This window comes from Tursiops truncatus, chromosome X (genome assembly GCF_011762595.2).
Source record: "Tursiops truncatus isolate mTurTru1 chromosome X, mTurTru1.mat.Y, whole genome shotgun sequence".
Classification (NCBI taxonomy): Eukaryota; Metazoa; Chordata; class Mammalia; order Artiodactyla; family Delphinidae; genus Tursiops; species Tursiops truncatus.
Window position 1 is genome coordinate 16,200,625 of NC_047055.1, and position 23,640 is coordinate 16,224,264.

General features: G+C 42.7%; 1 long non-coding RNA gene across 1 annotated transcript; it reads left to right on the forward strand.

Annotated features, from left to right (window-relative positions):
- The first annotated feature begins 1,540 nt into the window (after positions 1–1,540).
- LOC141277564 (uncharacterized) lies at positions 1,541–23,640 on the forward strand. Its single transcript, XR_012329174.1, has 4 exons — positions 1,541–1,633; positions 3,859–3,942; positions 14,185–14,374; positions 21,619–23,640. It is a non-coding gene; the product is annotated as an uncharacterized lncRNA (long non-coding RNA).

Sequence of the window (23,640 nt, forward strand, 5' to 3'; positions counted from 1 at the left end):
TCATTAGGTTTAACAGAGCCACTTAATATTATTTCTAAATCAAGTAAAATGATTTCTCAACTGGGTAAAATGTCAATTACCAGTATTTTTAAAGGTGCTAAAATCCAAGCTACTTGAGATTGCTGCTTTCTATGGCGCAATTACATCTAGAGTCAATATAGAGGAATCCCCCTCTCCTTTTCAGGCAGATGAAAGCTCAAAGTATCTCTATTTGGGGGGCAATTCTTCACAGGATATCTGTTTTTTAAATTCATCAGAAACTCAAAGTAGTGGCAAGAATTTTAACTTGTGATGAGAATTCTTAGATAAGTTCTCCCTCCCTTCCTTTGGCCAGTTTCGATACCTTCCTTACACATTCATATAGAACATCTGGGCTTCTGTGTAAGCATATGTTCTATATGAGATATACATATATACTCACCCATGCACATATATACCACATACACATATGCACACACACAGGCCAATCTGTTTGGGCGTAAATGATGTGACTGGAGCTAGGAGTTGTGGCTCCTTTATTTTGCAGAATGCCTAAGTATTGTTTGTCTCACAATACTGGGAGCGAGCAGGAGCCTGGTGGGAGCCTGGAGCCTTAAGCCCTGGGTTGTGGTCTGGGGGAGGGGACGGGGTTGCCGGGTCACAAGCTCTTAGCTTTTAGCCTCAGCATGACCACAAGTTTTAAAGCATGAAGGGATCACGTGCTTTTCTTTGAGCTGTTAGCTATTCTGACTTTTTAGGGGTGTGTGTGAAATGCTTTGTTCTTTAGCTTTTTTTGATTCTCTAGGTATTTTGGCTGATGATTACATTTTTTTTCAAAAGAAAAAGACAAAAGTACATTACTTATGTATCAAAATGTCCTAGTTGTTTTTTTTTATAGTAACCTATATCTTGTACTTAATTTTACCTTGCACTGCACAGGTACTGAGATGGAATAAATTATTTTCGCCAGTTGGGAACTTGATCCAGACATTCTATATGTTGCAAGCATTAAAAAAAATTAAGAACAAGAAAATATCCTGGTAAAGCAATCTCAAAATACCTTATTCCGGGTATTGTTCTGGCTTTAAAGGGAAGGAGGGGTGGGAGGAGGGGTGGGAGTTGGGGGGGGCGCGAGTAGGAAGACTCTGGGAGGATGTCTTGTTTAATGAACTGTTTAAAACTTTTGGAAAATTTTAAGCTAGTGAAGTCCCTCAACATGGTATTTCCATTGAAAGCGCTGCTTCTGCTTGTTCCTTTTTAATAGGATGATTTCATCTTTTCCAACTCTCTTCTGTCTCTCAAACCAAGACACATAGACAGAGCCGGAATGCCAAATTAAGACTTTTGATGATAATGAGATTTATTTGGGAACATTTTCCAAAATCAGGGTAATGGGTCTTTTTGTTCTGATGGTGAAGAGGATGAGGATATGTTTACTCATTGACCGGGAGCTCTGGCTGCAGCTGCAGGACACAATTAATTATGCTAATAGTTTGTGAGGAACGGATGTAACTCCCCTACCCCCCTTTTTTCGGGGGGAGGGGAGTTTGGCAAAAGGGGAAGGAGACGCCCTGGGGTCGGATCACATGATATTATCTTCGCGCCACTTTCGCAAAAACCCTTTTTTTACGCCAGGTTTTGCTCGAGCTCAAAGGTACTGTTCTTATCTTGCTTTAATACAATGTTTCTTAAAGTCGGGTTTAAGATCTCTTCCCTCCCCCTCCTCTTCTTTCCACTGCTAGTCGTTACCATTAAAGGTCGAAAATTGCATTGCAGTCGGTGCAATCGCACAGGACGGATCTGGTTGGGCAGTAAACTTTGGGCTGCGTAGTTTCCAGAAAGTATCAGGCAGACGCGCCAGGGTGGGCTGCAAAGTCTCTTTGCGCGTTTTATGAAAAGGGGAGAAAGCCCACCTGTAGGAGTGACTCCCTTTGGAGAAATGAGTGTGGCTTTCGTTGCCTCCACCGCTGACGCCTGAGGGGCACTGGCCGTTCAGGTTGGACTCCATCGCGGACCAGGGGCGGGAGAGGCCAGTCTTTTGTAATCGGCTTGCCTGAGCTACTACTGTGCACCAGGTTGAGAATCACATGGCGCCCTTGGCCCCCGCTGGGCTTTGGGCTGCCGCAATCTCCTGCGGTAACAATAGTGGGGAGGGAGGGGTCGGCTTCATTTGGCACACCCCCTCCTCACCCCCGCTTGCTTTCCAGGGCTTACCTACCCAGATCCTGCGTGCTCACTGACCTCTGATTTGGAACTGTCTCCCGCACTCCCAAACCCTCTCCCCGCGCCCGGGTCCGCCAGGGACGTGGAGTAGGTATAGTCTGATGACCGCATTTTGCCCAGTGTTCAAAGTGCTGTATGCTTAATTCCATTTTTATTGTGCTTCTTAAACGAAGACGTCGTCTTACTTTTCACAGAGAGCGTCCTTGGGCTTTGGCCTTTAAGCAGGCAGCCCTCAATTGGTTCTCATTAGCTGTGGAATGAGAAGAGAAAGCAAGATAATTGCACCGTATCTTCCTTGCATTTGTGCATGTACTCCGTGGCTGCTACCGTTAACGATGCCTGCCAAGAAACCCTGATTTACTGGATGAGGGGGGCTCCTGGCAAAGGCAAAATCCTCCTAACAGTAGCACAAGGTGCCAGAGGTTAAAACTTTCACATGTGCATAGAGTGAATATGCTGTGTCTGTATTTCTTTCCTCTTGGGGCCTTAGGAACACTTTCAATCTAGCGGAGAGGTGGCGCGCATGCGCGCGCCGGGTGGGGGGACACCCCGGTCCCACGGCTCCGTGGGCCTCGTCGTCTGTCTCCGGTGGGGGGATGGGGTGAGCGCCGCGGGAGCGGGACCGGACGAGGTGGTAGCGAGTGCGCCATCCCGGGCTTGGCGCCAGTGGCACCGGCTCCAGCACCGGACGCCGCCCGGGCTGGCGTCCCAGGCGCGCCTTTAATTAAAGACTCCGGCTCGGGGGAAAGAGGGGAAAATGCCGACTGCGCTCGGCCCGTGGGTAACTGGGGCTCGGTGGGGTTTTCGCTTTGGCGGGGTGGGGGTTCCGTTTCCTAATTCCTGTGCGGGCCGGGTGGGCGGGGGCGGGCTTTTTTCCCTGGGCTATTAAAGGCAGAGGGGCGGGCTTTTCCCAGGGATATAGCTTCGGACGGAGGGCCGAGGGGACGGAGCGCTCCTCGAGTGGTGGCAGGAAGGCTAGTGGCCCCGCGTCGTTCTGGCCGGGGGCACTTTGGGTGAGGCGTGCTCTCGCGGCCCCGATTAATTTCCTGAACGCTGTTTTCTCGCTTCTCTTCCTCCTCGGGCTCTGCGGGAGGCTGCGCTCGCGCCTGGCCCCCCGAGCGCTCGGGTGGCGCGCGCGGCCCGGGGTGTGTGTGGGGCGGGGGGGACGGGAAGAGGGGTGGCCGGTGCGGGATCGCAGGGCGCGCCACCTGCGAGGGGCGGGCGCGGGCCGGGTCCCGCGCGGGGGTGGCCCTGGCCGGCGGCCGGGGCAGAAGGGGAGAACCTTCGTTGGGGCAGCTCTGATCGGGGAGAGTTGACTGGCTGGGTGGGAGGGGACGGAGCGGGCGGGACTTGAGAAAAGCAAAGTACCAGAGTGCAGTTGAGGGGTAGCGGGGAGCGCGCGGGAAACGACTCCCCCTTTCTCCTCCATCGCTGACCTTTAGGTTCCACGAGAACTTAGGGGGGTGTGCGGAGTGAGGGGGTGCACGTGGAGGGGGAAAAAAGGACTCCCCTCCCCCTTGGCTTCTCTCCCACCAACCCGGGAATGGAGGGGGAGGGAGGCGTGGGCTTGGCGCGTTTTTGGTGCTTTGAATGGAGAACTCCGTTTCCCATGATGCTTTGTTTCTTTCTCTTTAATCTCGGCGGCGGCGGCTGCAGCACGAGGACGGGAGCGCGTGGTGTGAGCAGCTGGAGCACACCCTGGGCGCGCGGGCGGCTCCCGGACTTCAACGGGAGCACTAGGTAAGGGTGTGAGAGGCGCGGGAAGCGGCCAAGGGATTCACAAAGGCGGACTTGGAAGCTTTTGGCGGGGGGGGGGGGGGGGGGGGGGCGGGTTGTTTTCCTTTTACATTTTAAAGGAGTGGGAGAGTGGCTGCCCGGCACCGCGCGAGGTATACCAGATGAACGGTTAATTAAAGAAAGGTATTGACTGTAGAAGGCGCTCTCTCTGACCCGTGAGGGGCTCAATGTTGCCAAGTCGAGTCGGCAAATACTATGCGTTTTTGACTCCAGTTTGGAGTATTTTTTTAAGGGTGAAAAAATAATTTACAGGCGGAGAAACTCAATTTAAGAGGGAAAATGGTACTCTTTTCTACACTAATTTTACTCTTCTTTCCCCATAGAATTTAGATTTTTAGATTTTAGTGTAATTTTTATGAATCAGTTTAAGGAGTTTTCTTATAAAGACTAGATTAATGCTCTGGGGTACCATGAAGGAAGTCCAACGTTTAAAATTCCGTCATTAGTTAAACATTACAGATTCTGTGTATCTGAATTTTTCTTTTTTTGACAAAACTTAACCCATCACGGAAGAGGTAGGGTAACCTTGTGAACCCTTTTCAAATAGGGGCTCATTTTCCTTGCTTCCCGTTCTTAGGTAAGATAAGCACTTGGGAATGGAGAAGGTTTTCTTACGGACGATAATGACAAGAAGGGAAGAGGAGCTAATCTGCCTTCTTTGGGTTTAATGGAGAAAATGGGTCCATAAATGTTTAAACAGAACAAGAGCCCTTTGAAATAGATCAAAATGTGACATCTCTAGGCCATCTGTGCATTATGTGAAGAGCGCAGAAGGCTGTGTTTCTTAAACCAGCTTTAAAGTTTCTGTCATAGTCTATTAATGGGTTGGGGGCAGGGAATGTTCATTTAATCTAACGGTCACTTTTTGTATGGAGCCCTACCTCAAGAAGCAAATAGTCTTCTGATTTTTACATGCATCTTTCTCTGGATAAACCTCTTCTAAAATCAGGGGGGAGATAATGGGCCTGTACATTTTCTGGGAGGCAGATATCAAGTTTTCTTAGATGGAGAGGGGAAGTCCAAAATCCGCTTATACTTAAGAATTGGACTTTTGAAATTGCCAGTGTTATTTGTGTTCAACTCTGTGTGAGTAATTCAGAGTATTAATATTTCTCAGGACTTGGCTGAAATTCCAAAACCTAGCCGGGACTCTGAGCCAAAGAAAAGCTTGTTTCAGGAATATTAACTAGTAGTTTACTTGTTCAGTGTCTAATTTGTCTTTGTGCTTTTTGTTTCTGTTCCGAACCAGGTGAGTCTGAATAGATCTGTGAGCACGGAAAAGAAGAGCTCGTGGAAGACAGTTTTGCTACAGGAATAGGCCTTGGCCATGTAAAAGTGCTTACAGTGCAGGTAGCTTTTTGAGATCTACTGCAATGCAAGCACTTCTTACATTACCATGGTGATTTAATCAATGGCTACTGAGACCCGTAGTTTGTGCATAATGAAGCTGTTGGTGCTTTTGAGCTGTTTCTCATAATGTGTCTCTTGTGTTAAGGTGCATCTAGTGCAGTTAGTGAAGCAGCTTAGAATCTACTGCCCTAAATGCCCCTTCTGGCACAGGCTGCCTGATACACAGCATTGGAAAGTATGCGTTGACTAATAATTTGCATAGGGCACGTTTCGAAGGTTTGTCTTTGGCTTTGTCCTTGTCTGTTGGGAGCAGAGGGTGGGGTTGTGGGCAGCCTCCAGTTTTTTGTACCAAGGATAAGATCGGGTCCCAGTAGTACCAAAGTGCTCACAGTGCAGGTAGTTTTGGCATCACTCTACTGTAGTGTGGGCACTTCCAGTACTCTTGGATAACAAATCTCTTGTTGATGGTGAGAACATTCAAAGACACTGCTACTCACAGTTAGTTTTGCAGGTTTGCATTTCAGCGTATATGTGTACATATGGCTGTGCAAATCCATGCAAAACTGATTGTGATAATGTGTTCTGTCGGCGGCCCTGTGACTACCTTCTCACGCATCTCCAGCCTTCGTACCCATTCATCCATGGGTGGGGATTTGTTGCATTACTTGTGTTACGTATAAAGTATTGCACTTGTCCCGGCCTGTGGAAGAAAGGAGGATTTTTATCGTCTTATTTTAATTTTTAAAGGTTGGAAGTTCTGATATTTGGTAATTGTAATATGACCTGTTTTGCTGTTGTCGGGTGGATCACGATGCAATTTTGATTAGTATAATAGGAGAAAAATTGCACGGTATCCATCTGTAAACCGCAGGACCCTTGTTGACGACAGTCTGCCAGTACTTAAGTAAGATGGTAAAATCCTTTCTCTAGTTACTGCCATTAAAAAATGTTTTGAAATGCGTCTGGAGTTTTAAAAATGATGATAACGATTTTTAAGATAAAATATTTGAAATCATGAAGGTGTGTTTTGGCAGTTTGGTGAAGGATCGGATTGTTAACTGAATGTAAATGGACCTTAATTTGTAAAATAAATTTATAGATCTGAAAAAATTTGACTCCCTTTTTTTTGTTTTTTAAAAGATTAGCAATGCTGGAAGATTTTTTTTTTTTTAATCTCATGGTTGGGTCCATGGCGGGGTGGGGCGGTCCTAAAGGGAAACTTGGGCATGTCTGCTTTTCAAGTTTGCATCTGCATAAAGCACCAAGACACCTAATTTGGGGAATTTTATTATGCTGACAAATATTTGGACAAAATGTGCTCATTTTGTTTTAAGTACATGTGTTTATCCGTATGAGGGAGATGCAGAGTTGTAAACCAGTGGGTCATCAGCGCTTGAGGAACTGGGCACATTTGAGATCTAACCTGAGGGTAGAGTGAACTTGTTCGTCCACTCGGTTTGGGGTTCTATGATGAAAGCATTTGGTGGAAGGGCCACTGAGATGGAGAAATACCGCCTTGCTTTGGAGGCTAGTAAATGCTGGAAACCTGGACATAGGCTTATTAGAATTCGGAGTTCAGGGATTCTGTAGCGTGACTAACCTTGAGCAGAAATTACTCATGTTAGCTGTTTGAGACAGATCACAAGGTAGAAGAAGTGAATATTGACTAATAACACAATAAAAGTGTTAAGGTTATTCAGCCAGTTGCCACCCAGATAAAGCAGTTTGGATCCTGTAGTGGTTCTTAAACTTTAGCACTTTTAAAAACACAGATACCCAATCTTACCTCCAGAGATTGACTGTAGGTCTAGGGTGAGGCCTGAGGATTTGCGTTTCCAACCTAGGTACCACCGATGCCTGGAGGCCATTCTTGGAGAACGACTGCTCACAAAGAATGAAAGACCTCAGCTTCTAGGACACAAAGTCAACAGAAGTTGTCTGTTTTAAATTTCATCTTTAGTCTTTATTTCGTATCAAAAAGAGATGTGGACTAACTAAAGATGTTATACGTGTGTGTCATTCTTATTTCCTGTTGCCATGGAACTTGGGAATTTTTAAATCCTTTTACTTTTCCCTTATAACATTGGTCCGATTTCATCAGGAAGAGGAGCTCTTACTGAATTGCACTTATCCTTGAGCTAGTTGCCTAAGGCTTCCGTTTCCTCATTAGGGGAAACACAGTGATAATGTTGGTCTACCTCGAGGATATGTGGGTTAAGTGTTCTCGTTGGTAGTGGTTTGGGGGATGGATTTTACTTCTTAGTGATGAAGTGAAATCTTAATGAAAAGAGACTTTCGGTAGTAAATTCTGTCTTCCAGTATTAAGTAAGTGTGTGTGATTTTTTTAGTGACTAACGCTTGAGGCAATTATACAAGCATAAAGAACTCTACAGATATTTCCTGCGCTGTCTAATGTCTAATAAAGTAGCTCAGTAAAAGAAGGGATTAAAGCTTATTTGTTATAATCCTTAACACCACCAAACCTCCGCTTTAATAATGCAAGTTTATTGTCTCCAGTGGTTCACTGGTGCTTTCCAAAGGTGGCTAGTATGCAGTTATTGCAGTTTCCACTTTTAATGGGCATGTGTGGATGGGCTCTGTTCCTGAGGGCTAGGCCACTTGGCCTGTTTTTGAGTCTCAATTCCTTCATCTAAAATCAAGGCTGACCTGGGCGATCCTCGGCTCTCTTCTAGCTTCAAATAATCGGATCTGTCTTTGTTAAAGTTAGATCTAGCTCCAATAATTTTAAAAGTGCTTTGCATTTAAGTCATTTGTTTAGAATTTGGGGGAAAGGGGTAATTTAAATGGGTAGTTATATGGAAAATTAGTAACATACCATATGTAGCTTACTCATTTCTAAAGATTTATAGTAAGTTCAGGAGAAGCGCTACCAGGTACATTATTTGCCTTTGATTCAGAGAGTAGTTTAATATTCCATGGTTTTTCAAGGTCATCAGTGTGAGCATTAATTTTCCCCAGACAGAAGAGTCGATATGGCATCGGTTTAATTATCCCAAACATATGTTGACTTAGAAGTTGACCTTTTGGCAATCCTGTTATATTAGCTTTGAAACAAGGGACTGTATAAAATTTTAGCTGAAAGAATCCTTCTTTATAGGTCATAATCCAGCTTTATTCTTAAGTAAGTAGGGAGACTGAAGCCCCAGAAGAAGTGGTTTTGAGTAGGAGTGGCATAGGCTCGAGGTTTTGATAAATAAACGATTAGGGACCAGTACGGTGAGTGCCAGGCTATATGTCCAGAGGCAGGGGGGAGGGCGCGTAACCCAGGTTGGGAATGGAGAGTGGCTGGGTCAGGAAGTCCTTCCCAGGGCCAGTGTCAGGAAAGGGGGCCTCAGGGGAGGTAGGCAGGAAGGCCAATGAGGGGTCTTTTTTAGGCAGAGTTTTTTATGCAAAAAGAAGAGATCAATGGAGGCTCTTCCAAAGAGCTACACTTGGTTCAGAATGGGCCGGCCCACGTGAGGAGAGAAGTAGGTTAGGACCAGATCGTAGAACCTTGTCCCAAATGGAAAGGGAAGTCACTTAAGAGTTTTAGGCAGAGAAATGGCATAATCTACATTTGCCCATTTAGTAAGACCTCTCTGACAGCAACATAGAGGCTGGCTTGGAGACCACTGGGCCCAAAGCCAGCTAGGAGGCTGTTTTACAAGTGGGAGATGAAGATGCGAATCAGGACAGGGCCTCAGGATAGAGGTAGCGGCAGCTTTCTCCCATAAATACATGGATAAATTTAATACAGTTCCAACCAGTATCATGAAGGGATGGTTTCCAAACTTCACGACGATTCTAAAGTTCGTCTGTAAGAATAAATGGGGAAGAACAGTCAAGAAAATGGTGAGGAAAAAAAAGAATCATGAAGTGGAACTTGTATTAACAGATACTAAAACTTATAAAGTAGCATTTTTAAAGTGAGGCTACAACAAAAATAGATGCCTGTTGCTGAAATTTCTATGCTGTTCTACAGATGGAAGTATATATGTGTTTAGATGATCATTAAGGTGTCATTTCAAATTGGTAAAGAAAAGATAGGTTAGTAAAAATTGCTGGGATAATTGGTTAACTATTTTGAAAAAACCTGAAACAAAACAGCAGTTAAAGCTCTCATTCCACACATCAAAATAAATTCCAGATGGATGAAGGGTTGAATATAAAAAGTGAAACCACATTATCTTAATCTCTCTACTTTTCTTTAAATTTTTCGTAACGAACAATTAAAACAAGAATTAAACTATAAAATACTAAGAAGAAAATAAGGTGACTATATGATCATGTTGATAAAAGGTAATTTCAGCATAACATTGATGACAGAAACCACTAAAAAAAGATGAATTTGAACACATAAAAGCCTTCACATCAAAAACCATCTTAAAATTAAAAAGCAAAAAATAAACTCAAAAATCATAGTGTTCAATGTAGTATATATGAATAGTAAACTAACTTCCTCCCTCCCTCCCTCCCTCCCTCCCTCCTTCCTTCTGGGAATGTTTATTGAGGATCTATTATGCGCCAGACACCCTCTTAATGCTAGGGAATCAGTATGAACAAAACAAAGTCCCTGCTCTCACAGATCTTTTACTCAAGTCAGGGGAAACAGATAATAAAATAAATATGTACTATGTCAGATGGCAAGTGCTATGCAGAAAAATAAAGCAGGTGTATTCATTTGCTAGGGCTGCCATAACAAACTGGGTGGCTTAAAACCACACAAATTTATTCTTTCATAGTTCTGGAGGCTAGAAGTCCAAAATCAACGTGTTGGCAGGCCCTCCGAAGGCTCTAGGGGATGATCCTCCCTTGTCTCTTTCCGACTTCTGGTGGTTGCCCTCAGTCCTTGGCATTCCTTGATTTGTAGTGCATCACTCCAATCTCTGCCTCTGTCGTTATATGATACTCTTCCTGTGTGTTTGTATGTCTCTCTCTGTCTCTTATAAGGACACCAGTCATTGGACTTAGAGTCTGCCCTTACCCAGTGTGACCTCATCGCAACTTGATCACATCTGCAAAGATTCCATTTCCAAATAATGTCACATTCACAGGTACAGGGGTTAGGACTTGACCATATCTTTTGGAGGAACACAATTCAACCCAGTATAGCAAGATGGGGAAACAGTGCTGGGGTTGGTTGCTATGTTAAAATATGACAATCAAGGGAGTTATGACTGATGAGGTGACAATTGAGTAGAGAGGAGGAGGTCATGAGGGAATGAGCTATGTGGGTATGGAAGGAAGAGCACAGTAATTACTCTTAATCTACAAGGAACCACATAATAATAACAGCTAACATTGAGCACTTTCTGTGTTTTAGACACTGCAATAATAAATGCTTTACATGCATTACCTCATAATTTTCACAACCCTTTAAGGTAGTAATATTCTAGAAGATAAATCTATTATTATATCCATATTAGAAATGAAGAAACTGAAGCTCAATTACTTCAGGTCAAGTAATTTATCCAAGTTTGCACATCTGGTAAGCCAAGAACTAAATCCATATACGCCCATATCCTTCTGTCTGCAGAGTCTAAGAAAAAAACTCCTAAGTGATAATTTTTAAAAAGTTCATCCTCAGTAGTAATCTGTGCAAATTAAAACAACAGTGAGTTTTTCTTTTGACATATCAACTTTATCACGGTTAAAAAGATTGGGGATAAGAGTACGTACTGTATAACTCCATTTATATGACGTTCTAGAATAGATTAATCTCTGACAGGAAAAAAAATCAGAGCAGTGATTGCCTTTTGCAAGGGTAGGGGGCCCAACTGTGAGGGGGCATGGGAGAACTTTCTAGATGCAAATGTTCTTTATCTTGACAGGGGGTTGTGTTACATGGGGTGTGTGCATTTGTCAAAACTCATCAAAGCACATACACTTAAGATTCGTGCATTTCGCTGTATGTTCATTTTATCTAAAAAAGAAATTAAATATTGAACTCTAGTTAATGACCAGCATGCTAAAGCATTTAGGGATAGAGTGAACTGATGCTACACAACTTACTTTGAAGTGCATAAAAAATTAAGGTGGACTGATGAATGGCTGGATAGATATGCACTAAAGTCAATATAGCCAGCTGTTAACAATAGAACTTAGGTGATAAGGATGTGTGTGTTCATTGTATAATTCTTTTGGCTTTTCTTTATGTTCAGGAGTTTTTACAATAAAATGTTGGGAGAAGAACATGATTGGATGAGGGAAGAATATAGATAATTATAATAATGACTAATACTTACTGAGAGCTTACTATGTGCCAGGCCCTGTACTAGTGCTTTGCATGCAATATATCTTTTAATTCTCACGATAGCCTATGAAGTAAGAAATTCTATTATCTCTATCTTACAGATGAAGAAAATCAGGCCCATAAAGGTTAAGTAACTTGCCCAAGGTGACACAGCCTGCAAGTAGGCGAGCGAGGCTATGAATCCAGCCTGATTCTAGTGCCCGGGCTGTATATGGAATTAGATAGTAAGTGGGAGAATCTCACTGATAGTTCATCTAATTAGAATGTGGTAGCACCGGAGTAGCCTAACTCCAAAGTCCACACTCTTTATTCCTACTCCTTGCAGTTTCTCTGGAGTGGCTCCTGGATTTCTGGCAAGCACAGCTGAAATAGAGAGGAACAGCAGGTGGTGGCGATAGGTAGAAGGTTGGGGGAAGTGATGCAGGATTGGTGGAGGTGACGGAGAAATATGATGAGGTCACTTTTGTACATGCAGGTTTGAGAGGTCTTTGGGACATCCAGGGAGAGATGAAGACAGCAGGTACTAGAGCAGAGGACACAGATCTGATTCTGCATGTCCATTAAAGCTTTGGCAGTGAGAAGAGCAGAGAGTGCTGAGGACAGAACCTCATTTAAAGAGTTGATGAAAAAAAGAGTATGCAGCCAAGCTGAGGATCGAAGAAAAAGCAGGAGAAAGTAGTGTCATAGAGATCAGCATTTGTTGTGTATCCCAATTCCATATCATTTTCACTTAAGAACATCTGGTCTTATATTGGAAAATACCCAAACAGCTTTATGTAGCTTGTCTTCTATAGGAACATATGAGAAAATTTCCTCATGAGTTATAGTCACCATATTTTTAACAAGACAAAGGAAAAGCAAGTTCACTTTAGGAAACATAACATTGTTTCTGTTGATGGTGAAGTGCGGGTTCTTCCATATTATTCCAGTAATTCCTCTTGTTCTCCAAGAATTTTTCCAGCCCTAGATTACTTGGACTATATGACAGAGCACTTTGAATGCTTTAAGAGAACCAAAATGTCAAACTGTATCTGTTTTACAGTGACTTCTGTTCTTTTGTTGCTTTGAGTAATTTATGTAGAATTGTGCTTAAAGGACAATCCTGTTTAAACACTCTATGTTGGAGGTCTGGGATGGTTTTTCAACTGACTTGTCTGGAGCAATTATAATTACTATCCATAGTATTGGTTTTTAAAGTGTATCAAATTTGATTTTAGTACAGTCATTCGACAAAGGCTTAAGCATCTCTAATTTGCTTAAATTGTTTTGGCCACCAAACTGGGGATATTACTAGAGCTATTTCTAGGAGCTGCTCAAAAGCATCGACTTGGGAAACACTGTTAAAGCCATTGCTTCTAATTTATTTCATGCATACGCGATGGTTTTCTGCATTGAATAATTTGAAAACAGCCATAGTTTAGCTTAATGCATAAGTATGTTATTTTAATTTTGACAGAGCTCTTAAATTTTAGGATAGGAACTGACTGTATTGAATGCAACTGGAAATAAGTATACCTGTTTGACAGTAAAAACATATTATCAGTAATTTTTCTATAGACAAAAACTTCATAATGCCCCCAGGCTTTTAGGTGCTGATTTATGTTATACCATGGTTGATTCAGACAAAATTTATAATCTTTAATATTAATAATTGGAAGCAGTATTTGAATAAATAGCGATTCTTTCTTGAACATGAAAAATAAATCAGAAACCAAGAATATTGTTTTTGCTTCATCAAGTTGAGCAACTGTCACTTCCTTTCTTCCTGGCCCAACTAACTGTGTGATCTTCCCCACATTTCAGAGTATAACTGAAACATGGCTTAAACTTTTACTTGTAGGTACATTATTAACAATAAGCACTTTTGAAAAAGTTTGACTACCGTGGTGGTTGTGTGTGTGTGTTTAGCACTGTGTTTTTAAAGTGTGGTCAGATGAGGTTCCACCAAGTGACCTTAGGGGGACTGGCCTATCATATAATAATCTCTATCTTAGCTCTTAGCACAGATTCTGTAGGAGAGTGAATCTCAACCACAAACCATCACATTATTCTTGGCAAAACCAGCATCACTCTATCAATTAGTGTGTGTGTGTGTGTGTGTGTGTGTGTGTGTGTGTGTGTGTGTGTGTCTTGTGATGGGATAACCAGTCAGTAGGGGTTTTAGTTATGCTGAATTGATTTTTTAATTATCACCCCAGGCAATGACTAGTCTAGGCCAGAAAATAGTGGCAAAGCCGCTATTGAATTCTGGTCTGAGCTTGCTAGCAAATTTGCTATGTGACCTTGTGTATCAACATTAAACTCGGCTAGTCCTTCACCTGTAAGTGGAGAGAACCACAGCCTCCTTTCCTTATTAAAGGTTTCTTTCACCCTACAGAAAAATCAAAGTGCCACATCCTTGGGCAGTACAAAGATCCGGTAGTGGATATCTCTCATAACATTTTGTTGAAGGTTAAGTCAGTGATAGGAAAGTCTAGCTGGAACCAATCTGGAAAATTACGGGACATTAATTCACTGCTTTGACAGCCGATTATTTATTTATTTATTTACTTACTCACTTACTTACTTACTTATTTATTTAGGTTGCGAGGCATGCAGGGTCCTAGTTCCCCGACCAGGGATTGAACCCACGCCCCCTGAATTAGAAGGGCGACTCTCAACCACTGGACCGCCAGGGAAGTCCCAGACAGCTGATTATCTTGGAGGAAGGCTTATCCAGACTTCATGATGGGGCGACACTAAATTGAAGGCATCTCGATTCAATCCTAAAGTGTAAGTGCATATAATTTTTGTAAATTTCAGGGGTGACTTGATGTGTCCACTAAATTCCTGACATTGAACTAAGTAGGTAAATACCTACCAAAGCAGCTTATCTGGCCTTAAGCAATTTTCAGGCTGGAGAACATCAACTACTCAAGCTAGAAGGGAAAAGGAATGAACATTTAGAGTGCTTACATGTGCTGGATGTTTTATACATATTGTCTAATTGGATCATCACAAGGATCCTGGGAAGTAGGAGTTATGCCCATTTGAGGCTCAGAGCAGTTACGTATTGTATTTTTTTAACTTACTGTAATTTGGCCAAGATCACAAATCTAGTAAAATAATAAATTGGCTTAAATGCCACTTCTTTTTTTTTTAGCTTTTCAATTTTTATTTTTATTTATTTAAAAAAATTTTCTATTTATTTATTTATGGCTGTGTTGGATCTTCATTGTGGTGCGCGGGCTTCTCATTGTGGTGGCTTTTGTTGTGGAGCACAGGCTCTAGGCATGCGGACTTCAGTAGTTGTGGCACGTGGGCTCAGTAGTTGTGGCTCACAGGCTCTAGAGGGCAGGCTCAATAGTTGTGGCACACGGGCTTTGTTGCTCTGCAGCATGTGGGATCGAACCCATGTTCCCTGCATTGGCAGGCGGATTCTTAACCACTGTGCCACCAGAGAAGTCCCTATTTTTTAAAATTTTATATTATTGAAGCATAATTGATTTACAATGTTGTGTTACTTTCTGGTATATAGCAAAGTGATTCAGTTATACACACACATATATATATATTCTTTTTCATAATCTTTTCCATTATGGTTTATTACAGGGTATTGAATATAATTCCTTGGGCTATGCAGTAAGACCTTGTTGGTAATCCATTCTATATATACTAGTTTACATCTGCTAATCCCAAACTCCCAACCCATCCCTCCCCTCCCCCGCTCCCCATTGGCAGCCACGAGTCTGTTCTCTATGTCTGTGAGTCTGTTTATGTTTTGTAGATATGTTCATTTTTGTCATATTTTAGATTCCACATATAGGTGATATCATATGGTATTTGTCTTCCTCTCTCAACTTACTTCACTTTGTATGATAATCTCTATGTCCAACCATGTTGTTGCAAATGGCATTCATTCTTTTTCATGGCTGAGTAACATTCCACTGTGTGTGCGTGTGTATGTGTGTGTGTATAGCCACATCTTCTTTAACCATTCATCTGTCAATGGACATTTAGGTTGTTTCCATGTCTTGGCTATTGTAAATGGTGCTGCCATGAACATAGGGGTGCATGTATCTTTTTAAATTATAGTTTTGTCTGAATATATGCCCAGGAGTGGGATTGTTGGATCATATGGCAACTCTATTTTTAGTTTAGTGTTTTTGGGGTTTTTTGGCCATGCCGAGTGTTTTGTGGGATCTTAGTTCCCCAACCACGGGTTGAACCCGTGCCCTTGGCAGTGAAATGTGGAGTCCTAATCACGGACCACCAGGGAATTCCCTATTTTTAGTTTTTTGAGAAACCTCCATACTGTTTTCCACAGTGGCTGCATCAGTTTACATTCCCACCAACAGTGAAGGAGGGTTCCCTTTTCTCCACACCCTCTGCAGCATTTATTGTTTGTGGACTTTTAAATGATGGACTTTCTGACCGGTGTGAGGTGATACCTCATTGTAGTTTTTTTTTTTTAATATTTATTTATTTGTTTGGCTGCACCAGGTCTTAGTTGCGGCAGGCGAGATCTTTCATTGCAGCATGTGGGATCCAGTTCCCTGACCAGGGATCGAACCCGGGCCCCCTGCATTGGGAGCACGGAGTCTTAACCACTGGACCACCAGGGAAGTCCCCTCATTGTAGTTTTGATTTGCGTTAAATGGCACTTTAGAGAAACCTCACTTGATACTCTGTGGAAAGTAGATTTCCACCTCCCCCCATCCCCACAGACTATTTCTATCATAGTATTTACTGTATGACATTTATCCAAATTTATAGTTATTTGTTCATTTGCTTGCCTCTTGCCTGTTTTCCCAACTAGAATGTAAGCTTTGTAAGGGCTGGGACTACCCCAGTATCAGCCTCGTTCATCTCTGTCTCCAGTGCTTAACTTGGTGACTGACACATTGTGGACACACCATAAATATTCCTTTAGTGAATGAATGAATGAATCAAAAAGCTTGTCTGACACAGACTTTTTTCTTTCCACAACATAACATTGACTCACATGTTTAGAGATGGAAACGTTGAGAGTCAGAGATGTTAAATAACTTGCCCAAGAGGCCTAATACAGGTCAGACCATGAAGGCTGATCGTGGTCCAAAGACCTGTGATTACATCAACTCACACTGGCCCCAAGTTGCTTGTATTTTGGTTTGCTATAGAACCATCAAACAAGCAGCACAAAGGATCTGGGATCAAGGACATAAGCAAGGGAGTGGATGCAGTTCCCAATGACTCAGTTTCTTGCAGAGGTCTGGTGGTCAAGGCAGTCTTCCAGGGGTGAGAAACCTGCCAGGTGGGAAGAGCCCTGGAGCCAGGCTTACAGCTTTGTGTAATATTCTTCTGGGAGTAGCCACATCCTTCCTCAAGGGGCTTCCCACTACAGCAGGCAATTCTTCGCTGCACTGTGGTGGCATGCTGAAGACTTCTCTGTCGTACTGGGTCTTTGGGCTCCCCAAACGTCACAACTGGCTAGTGGCAGAGCAAATTCAGCTCTCTTGACTGAAAGCCAGATTCATGTCACAATGCATACTGATGTAGTTGGCTATTACTGCCCAATATAGTAGGATATGATGTGATCATTGTCTGGGAAATATCCACATAGGAGAATTAGGGAAGAGTCAAGTTGTAAGGCTGCAAGAGTAAAGTCAGAATCATGAGGTCATGGTCCAGAAACGGCCCACAGTGGAAGAAGTGTGTGCTCGTGGGCAATTTACTTAACCTCTCTGTGACTCAGTGTCCTTATCTATACAATGAGGGTACGGGAAAGTTTTTAACGCCCTTAGTTTCAGCTCATTCCTCCATTAAGTGGCGATAATGAGGCCTAGTGTGTGGTTTCGATGAAATAATAAGACATAAATTTAGCGAAAGTCTTGGTCTATAGCAAGCACCCAATAAATGTTAGTTGCTTTTGTGAATACTAAAAAATAATGAAAAGAAGTGCTAGATGAAAATTAAATGAGGAATATCTGTAATTGGAATAGTGTCTGACACATAGTAAGCTACATATTTGGGCTTGTTAAATAAGACAAATAAAAATAAAAGTGAGGGACTTCCCTGGTGACACAGTGGTTAAGAATCCGTCTGCCAATGCAGGGGACATGGGTTCGATCCCTGGTCCAGGAAGATCCCAAATGCTGTGGAGCAACTAAGCCCGCGAGCCACAACAACTGAAGCCTGCGTACCTAGAGCCTGTGCTCTGCAACAAGAGAAACCACCGCAATGAGAAGCCCGCGCACCGCAATGAAGAGTAGCCCCCAGGCTTCTCTGGTGGCGCAGTGGTTGAGAGTCCACCTGCCGATGCAGGGGACACGGGTTCGTGCCCCGGAACGGGAAGATCCCACATGCCGCGGAGCGGCTGGGCCCGTGAGCCATGGCCGCTGAGCCTGCGCGTCCGGAGCCTGTGCTCCTCAACAGGAGAGGCCACAACAGTGAGAGGCCCACGTACCACAAAAAAAATAAATAAATAACGAGTAGCCCCCTCTCGCCTCAACTAGAGAAAGCCCGCACACAGCAACAAAGACCCAATGCAGCCAAAAATAAATAAATACATTTTTAAAAAATTTAAAAATGATATAAGGTACAAAGAAAGAAAGTTATAGGTAGAGTGCCTTAACCTATCTTTTTTTTTTTAACATCTTTATTGGAGTATAAGTGCTTTACAATGGTGTGTTAGTTTCTGCTTTATAACAAAGTGTATCAGCTATACGTATACATATGTCCCCATATCCCCTCCTTCTTGCACCTCCCTCCCACACTCCCTATCCCACCCCTCTAGGTGATCACAAAGCACTGAGCTGATCTCCCTGTGCTATGTGGCTGCTTCCCACTAGCTAGCTATTTTACATTTGGTAGTGTATATATGTCCATGCCACTCTCTCACTTCATCCCAGCTTACCCTTCCCCCTCCCCGTGTCCTCAAGTCCATTCTCTATGTCTGGGTCTTTATTCCTGTCCTGCCCCTAGCTTCTTCATAACCATTTTTTTCTTTTTTAGATCCCATATATATGTGTTAGCATACGGTATTTGTTTTTCTCTTTCTGAGTTACTTCACTCTGTATGACAGACTCTAGGTCCATCCACCTCTCTACAAATAACTCAATTTCGTTTCTTTTTATGGCTGAGTAATATTCCATTGTATATATGTGCCACATCTTCTTTATCATTCATCTGTTGATGGACACTTCAGTTGCTTCCATGTCTTGGCTATTGTAAATAGAGCTGCAATGAACATTTTGGTACATGACTCTTTTTGAATTATGGTTTTCTCAGGGTATATGCCCAGTAGTGGGATTGCTGGGTCGTATGGTAGTTCTATTTGTAGTTTTTTAAGGAAGCTCCATACTGTTCTCCATAGTGGCTGTTTCAATTTACATTCCTACCAACAGTGCAAGAGTGTTCCCTTTTCTCCACACCTTCTCCAGCATTTATTGTTTGTAGATTTTTGATGATGGCCATTCTGACTGGTGGGAGGTGACACCTCACTGTAGTTTTGATTTGCATTTCTCTAATGATTAGTGATGTTGAGCATCCTTTCATGTGTTTGGGGGCAATCTGTACATCTTCTTTGGAGAAATATCTATTTAGGTCTTCTGCCCATTTTTGGACTGGGTTATTTGCTGTTTTGATATTGAGCTGCATGAGCTGCTTGTAAATTTTGGAGATTATTCCTTTGTCAGTTGCTTCATTTGCAAATATTTTCTCCCATTCTGAGGGTTGTCTTTTCGTCTTGTTTATGCTTTCCTTTGCTGTGCAAAAGCTTTGAAGTTTCATTAGGTCCCATTTGTTTATTTTTGCTTTTATTTCCATTTCTCTAGGAGGTGGGTCAGAAAGGATCTTGCTGTGATTTATGTCATAGAGTGTCCTGCCTATGTTTTCCTCTAAGAGTTTGATAGTGTCTGGCCTTATATTTAGGTCCTTAATCCATTTTGAGTTTGTTTTTGTGTATGGTGTTGGGGAGTGTTCTAATTTCATTCTTTTACATGTGGCTGTCCAGTTTTCCCAGCATCACTTAATGAAGAGGCTGTCTTTTCTCCATTGTATATTCTTGCCTCCTTTATCAAAAATAAGGTGAGGGCTTCCCTGGTGGCGCAGTGGTTGAGAGTCTGCCTGCCGATGCAGGGGACGTGGGTTTGTGCCCCAGTCCGGGAGGGTCCCACGTGCCACGGAGCGGCTGGGCCTGTGAGCCATGGCCGCTGAGCCTGTGCGTCCGGAGCCTGTGCTCCGCAACGGGAGAGGCCACAGCAGTGAGAGGCCCGTGTACCACAATAAAATAAAAATAAGGTGACCATATGCGCATGGGTTTATCTCTGGGCTTTCTATCCTGTTCCATTGATCTATATTTCTGTTTTTGTGCCAGTACCTGGCTTAACCTATCTTAATACCTTCATCATTTTGGGTCCCTAATTGTCAATTGGGAGTTTTCCTTCAATGGGTATATATTTCTGATTTTATCACTTTCTTCGTAGGGTTTCCAAAATCAACTTTATAGGGACATACTTTATAATCCTTTATTAAAACACAGCAGTTTCTCCTGATTCTCACCCCAGCAAGGTTCAAAGAGGCCCAGGGACCCCAGGGGTTAAATGTCAGAACATCTTGTGAGAGAACAGGGGAAAGCTAGAATTATATGTTTCAACAGGTGTTTTATGATGGAAACTCATTAAACTACATGAACATGTGAAAATAATACCCTGCACTTGTATGATACTTTTCACTATTTCCTTCAAAGTATTTCATGTCTGGTGTTTCATTTGTTCTTATAAGGTCTGTGTGTGGTAGGGAGAGCAGGTATTCTCATTTGACATAAGAAGAAACTGAACCCAGAGACGTTCAATTTAGTCATCCAACATTTATTGAGCCATTACGATGTGTGAGGCATTTGTGATACAAAGATGGATAATACATAGTAGCTGCCTTTAATTAAACCATCTCTTGAAATAGAGTTAAATGCTGTCATGGGGTATAGGAGGGGCATGGCGATCAACTCTGTGTGTGTGTGTGTGTACGTGTGTGTAAGGGGGAGGGAATTGGGGCAGCCTGCACAGAAGTGCTCCTTGGATTGGGTTATAAACAGTGGTGTGCTGGTAAATACTTAACAATGGGCTCTCTAGGGAAAACCAAGCCCTTACTTGTGGCATTTGCTGATTTCTGTGCTGTAAATACTCCTACCAACTTCAGGCTACCAATGTGAAGTCAATGAATACAGAGTTGGGAAGGGATATACAGCAGCACGTCTTTTTTTTTTTTTTTTTTTTTACTAATCAGATTTATTTATATAATAGAATATTAAACATTTGCTTATAAAATATTTTTCCTATAATTCACATGCTTTTATACGTGAGATTTTTATTTGGGATAGACAAAGGTTTTTTTCTAACTTCGCCTAAATTTCTCTAATAAGTTTGTAATAGAGTTAAAAGCTTTTCTTGGGTCACATATGTAGTTTGTTTTATTTTTTTAACATCTTTATTGAAGTGTAATTGCTTTACAATGTTGTGTTAGTATCCAGCAGCAGGTCTTTATAGAGTATTTCCACCACACAGATGCAATGGACATAAATAGCATCACAAACATGGATAACAGTAAAATGTGGAAAAGTAATTAGGAAGTGATGAGTTTTGAGTATTGATTACCTTTACTTTTAATATAATTTACTTAATTTGAAGTTTATTTAATTTAACTTTGAATAATGGTGGCGTTTAACAACCAGCTCACAGAATTTGCGTTTAACAATCAGCTCTCATGAGCCTGTGATCTGATTCCAGCACACCACTGGCAGAGTGAGTCGCTAGGTAAGTAAGCAGGGGAAGGACATTTCAAGTCGAGAGAATCACAGGTGTCAAGGCAGCAAGCATAGGAAAGAGCATATAGTGCTTTTACAAAACTGCACATGATCTGGTGAGTGTTCTTAGCAATTGATTTTCTGTGATGCTAATGAATTTTAAGCTTCCGGGCTCCTCACTTGTGGGGCCTCTTCCCGCAGAGAGTCTCTTACCTAATCTTGTATTTGTAATTTTGTATTCTTTTTCTTAAAGATACCTCATTGAGTGGTATATACTGCAGATGCCGAATTAACTCAACCCCTGAGTGCCCTATTTAAGAAAGAACAGAGCCGGAGATGAAGTTGTTGAGGATAATGGAGAATCTGTTATGTCACACAAAGAAGCGGACTTGGTCCTATAGGCACTAAGGGAAGTGATCTGATCAGATATGTGCTTTGCTAGCAGCAGCTTTCGCTGTGTGTGGAGAATGGGTGGAGGCGCTCTGGTAGCAGTCCAGGTGGTTTGGACTAGAGACTTGGTGGTGGAGATGGTGGGGTGGGTTCAAAGATATTATGAGGTAAAGTCAGCAGGACTTGGTAGTGAATTCGATTATATTACGTGGGGAGGGGTAGTAAGGAAGAAGAGACAAGGATAACTCTTAGTTTTCTGGTTTAGGTCACCCGGTGGATGGTGGTTCCACTGAGCAGGACAGAGCCTTATAAGTAAGGTATATAAACTACAAAATTCTCAAAAGGCACTCAGGAATGGAGGATGGGATTTTCAGTCAGCAAGACTTAGGTTCAAATCCTGGCTCTGACAATTGTAGCAGAACTAGAAACTGGGCGAGTTGTTTAAACTGAGCCTCAGTTTCCTCATCTCTAAAATTTGAGTGTTCTCATGGAAATTAAGTTAACTTTGTAAAATAGGACTCAATACATTGGAAGAAGACCACATAGGGGGTGGGGAAGAAGATAAGTTGGACAAATCAATCGTGTTGGATCTGAAGTGCTTGCAGAATATCCAAGTGGAGATATCCAATATGAAGACAGAGCCTTGGAGATACGAATATTTTAAAGGGCAGTTGAAGAAAGACAATCCAATAAAAGAGACTGTAAATGAGTGACCACGAAGATAGAAAGAGGACTAGGAAATAGTGATGTCATGGAAATCACTGCTGAGCCTCCTAGCCCCACAGCCTCCCAGTCAATTGACTTCAACTCTGCCTACTTCAAACCCCGCATTTGCACTATCTTTTTTCCAAATCCGTATCTTTACCATCGAGTCTAGTGTCCATGGTCCATCCATACAACATCTGTCATAGCATACTCCTACCTCCCTTGTCCTGATACAATACCCATTGTGCAAAATCCCAACTGTGGATCGATACAACAGCCCCCCTTTCTCTGCTCCCACACCTGGGTGGCTAAACGCTGCCAGAGAATAGGACACACCCAAGTGGGAACTGATGTCTTCATGATCTCAGAGGAGTTCACCATGCTGCTCTTTAAGTGTCCATATCCTGATTCTCCCAATTTTCTCACAGCACTGGCTTGTGAGACTGCTAGGGAACCGTTGGCCGAAGCAAAAACCACCCACCTTGGCCAGGCACGATGATAACCACTTGCATGAGTTGTCTCACAACAGAAGGTTCATAGCACTGCCACCGAAAACTAACTGGGAAAATTTGGGAGGGGCGAAAAGAGGGAGGAGACTCCCGCCCATAATATGTCTTGTGAAACTAACTGGAAGAATCCAGGAGGGGCCAAAAGGAGGGAGGAGATGCCAGTCCATAATATTGTCCTACCAACCTCCCAGAATCCTTCTCGCTGGAATCCATCTTAGCTGAGGGATGCATGTGCCACCAGGAAGTACCCTGAGTCAGATCAAATATGGGCACAAGCATGATGACTGGCCAGAGACAAGCCGGGAACTAACCCCATTCCCATAAAACCTGAGACTGCGAGCCGTGTGACAGAGCAGTGCTCCTGGGTTCCCTCACCCTGCAGCTCTCCGTCCGGGTGCCCCTTTCCAATAAAGTCTTTTGCTTTGTCAGCACGTGTGTCTTCTCTGACAATTCATTTCTGAGTGTTAGACAAGAGCCCACTCTCAGGCCCTTCCTGCAATAAGAACAGCTGAATTTTCCTGTAACCTCTAAGAAGGGCACTGAAGTTATCTGAGAAAGAAAAGAAGCTGGCAGATTGGAGGAAGTCTGCTCATCATGACTGTATGCATTCAGGGCATGGCTGTAAGGCTGGGAATAAGATGAAACTAGTCTTATCTCAGTGGAGCAATGTG